Raw genomic sequence first — 3,532 nt, 5'->3', positions numbered from 1 at the left:
GCGTTAATTTTGTGTCGCTATATGTTTGCCTCACTAAGGTTAAATTATGCCTACGTCTTTCTTTGTCCTGCGCTCTGGAAGTGATCTGTTAATTCTGCTAAACTTGAATTAAAACTGAAACTAAAACTGAAACTAAACTATATAAAAACTAAATAAAAATGCGTTCACAAAATAAAAACTAATAAAAATATGAATGACACTAATAAAAACTAAACTGAATTTTATAGAAAATTTGAAAACGAATTTAAAAATTCTAAACTATAATAACCTTGGTTGTAAATCTGAGAACATCTGTTGCAAGATGTTAAAAGAACTACACTATGCAACTTATGAGATCTCAAGTCTATATATCAAACCGAGAACAGTGGGTTATCGAATAATTTTAGGTCGAAGACGGGAACATTTGATTCAGTCAACATGTTTCTGTTGTGTTATTGAAGACTGAAAGGTAAATGGTTTGGGTTTTGTTTATGCAGACAAGAGAGTGAGTTGGCAGCTCAGAGCGCTGGTTTTGGCAAAGACAGACTTTGGGAAAAAGCTGTTGTGTTTGTGCTCGTCTGCTGTTGAGGAGAGATAAACCAGCACATGTCTTTGTCAAATATAACTCACACACAGAGCTGTACAGTGCACCTAACTCTCTATTCAAGCATGAATATCAGAATTCAATAAAACAAAACAATTATCAAATCACTTGTAAATTAACTTTTAATTCATTCATATATATATATATATATATATATATGTAATGTTTTTTAAAGAAGTCTCTTCTATTCATCATGGCTGCATTTATTTGATCAGAAATACAGAAAAAAAAACAGTAATATTGTGAAATATTATTGCAGTTTAAAATAATTTCTATTTCTATTTTAATATACTTTCAAATATAATTTATTGCTGTGATCAAATCTGAATGTTCTTCAGTGTCACATGATCCTTCAGAAATAATTCTAATATGCTGATTTAATATCAATATTTGGAACCTGTGATACTTTTTTCAGGATTCTTTGATGAATAAAACTTTATAGACATAAAACACAATAGACATCTTTTGTAACAATATACACTACCCTTCAAAAGTTTGGGGTCAGGAATTTATTTTTTTTTTATTAAAGAAATGAATGCTTTTATTCAGCAAGGATGTGTTAAATTGATAAAAAGTGATAATAAAATTTGTTATAATAAAAATAATAAAAATTGTTAGAAAAGATTTCTATTTTTCTTTTTAACTTTACTCATCAAATAATCCTGAAAAAAAGTATCACAGGTTCCAAAAATATTAGAATGATTTCTGAAGGATCATGTAACACTGAAGACTGGAGTAATGGCTGATGAAAATTCAGCATTGTATCACAGAAATAAATTATATTTTAAAGTATATTAAAATAGAAAACCAGTATTTTAAATGGTAATAATATTTTACAATATTACTGTTTTTTCTGTATTTTTGGTCAAATAAATTCAGCCTTGATGAACAGAAGAGACTTCTTTAAAACACATTAAAAATCTTACTGATCCTAAACTTTTGAACAGCAGTATGTATATATATGCGCACATTTTAAATATTTCCAAAATTATACTATCTTTGCCAAATTTTTTTAAATGAAAAGTTCATATATAAAAGAATATATTTTATAAAATATTATAAATGATGAATATTATCATTAAAATATCATACATTTAAATATATATATATATATATATATATATATATATATATATTTATTGTGTAAATATTAATATTCAGCCTATCTATCTATCTATCTATCTATACATTTGGAATAGGACAATTCCTACATATTTATAATAAAGTACATTATGTAAATATTATTGCACTCACCAGAACTGCTCTCTCAGGGGAGGGAACTTCAGGGGCGCGAGGGAAGAACACTAAAACCAGCGTGATGGTGAGCGCCAGAAGGAATATAGGTATTATTCCTAACCTGGTGAGGAAATAACATTGTGATTATTCATGATACAATAGCCTACTATCGAGCATGTGTCGAAAACCTGAAAGTGTGCTCTTACTTTGTTGGGCCGGTTGCGCGCGACAGAACAATGTTGAGCGCCAGAGTCACTATCCAGATTAAAGCAATGATAAACACACCTGTTCCAACGCCTAACACCACATCGGCCATCCTCACCTCTCACACTGCCTGTAACGTACCTGACGAGAAAATATTTCTTGCGTTTAGGCAGCGTGATGTGATGGTTGCACGCGCTAAATCCAATGAATTTGTAAGTATATCAAGCTGATGTTATGAACGCAAACTATGTGGCGCGTCCATCTTCATCTGCCTGCTATTCCTAGACATCTACTGCTTTTATAAACTCTATTCAACTAGCATAATAAGGAAGTAAACGATGGGAAGCGTGCAGTTCGTCAAAAACTAATGCGTAAACCAGCAAACTAATCCCTTGTAAACCATTAACGGCTAATCTAAACAGTTTATATATTTACCTCATAAGACAACAGAATGCTGGAACCAACTGCGTAGTTCTAAATAATATACTGATTTGCGACGAGATACACGCTGCAGAAAGTATAAAATATTTCCATGGAAACACCGTCGCTTATGTTTACGTTCACACTTCCTGTGTCGCCAATAGACCAATCAGGTTGCAGTATCTAGCGAACAGTATGCTGGGAGTTGTAGTTTATTTGAATACTGAGTATGCGTATATATATATATATATATATATATATACTACAATCTTCTACAATTACCCCATGGATAAAAGCGTCTGCTAAATGACTAAATGTAAATATAAATTTAAATATATATATATGTGTGTATATATATATATATATATATATATATATATAGTGTGTGTGTGTGTGTGTACTTGTTTATGCTACATTGATGGGACTGGCAATTCACAGAAACCTAATGTGTGTGTCTGTGTGTGTGCAAGTGTAGGCCTACATCCATTATTATTACTACCTTAATTTGAATATATTTTCATATAATATTTTGGTTATATTTTTTTGTCTACAGTATAACGAAAATATAAAAGACAATTAATGTTAATAACCTGTTGTTTTAGTAATATCACACTGTGAGTCTATATACAGGACAACGTACAACTCATTTTATATTTATATGGGGGTCCTATCAAAATGAATGAATGAATGAATGACTACCCCTACCATATTTGATCCAGATTAGTCTTTCTCAGTCCTTGCTTGTAGCCAATGGGTTAGGTTTCTAATAGGCTATAATAATAATAATACGTTTTATTTATAAGGCGCTGTACAAGGAGAAAACAACTAAACATACAATTGGGATTTGACCAAGTGGCAAATTTTCTCGTTTCTTGTGGCACAAATAAATCGGTTTCCTCTGCTTTCCGACTAGGCGAGCGACCTGCAACCGAATGTAGGTCTCGTTTGATGCCGATAGGGGGCCAGCGGGCTCCGCCGTTAATGAACCGGAGATGCGCGTGCAGGGCCCGAGGTGTTCGGTACGGCACGGAATAATGCCAGTGGAAGAGGAACCGCGGAGGTGTCTCTGTGCATCTAAGAGGGGTACGG

Source organism: Sinocyclocheilus anshuiensis, unplaced genomic scaffold (assembly GCF_001515605.1).
Source record: "Sinocyclocheilus anshuiensis isolate Anshui unplaced genomic scaffold, SAMN03320099.WGS_v1.1 scaffold186, whole genome shotgun sequence".
Lineage (NCBI taxonomy): Eukaryota > Metazoa > Chordata > Actinopteri > Cypriniformes > Cyprinidae > Sinocyclocheilus > Sinocyclocheilus anshuiensis.
This window is presented reverse-complemented; position numbering follows the sequence as displayed.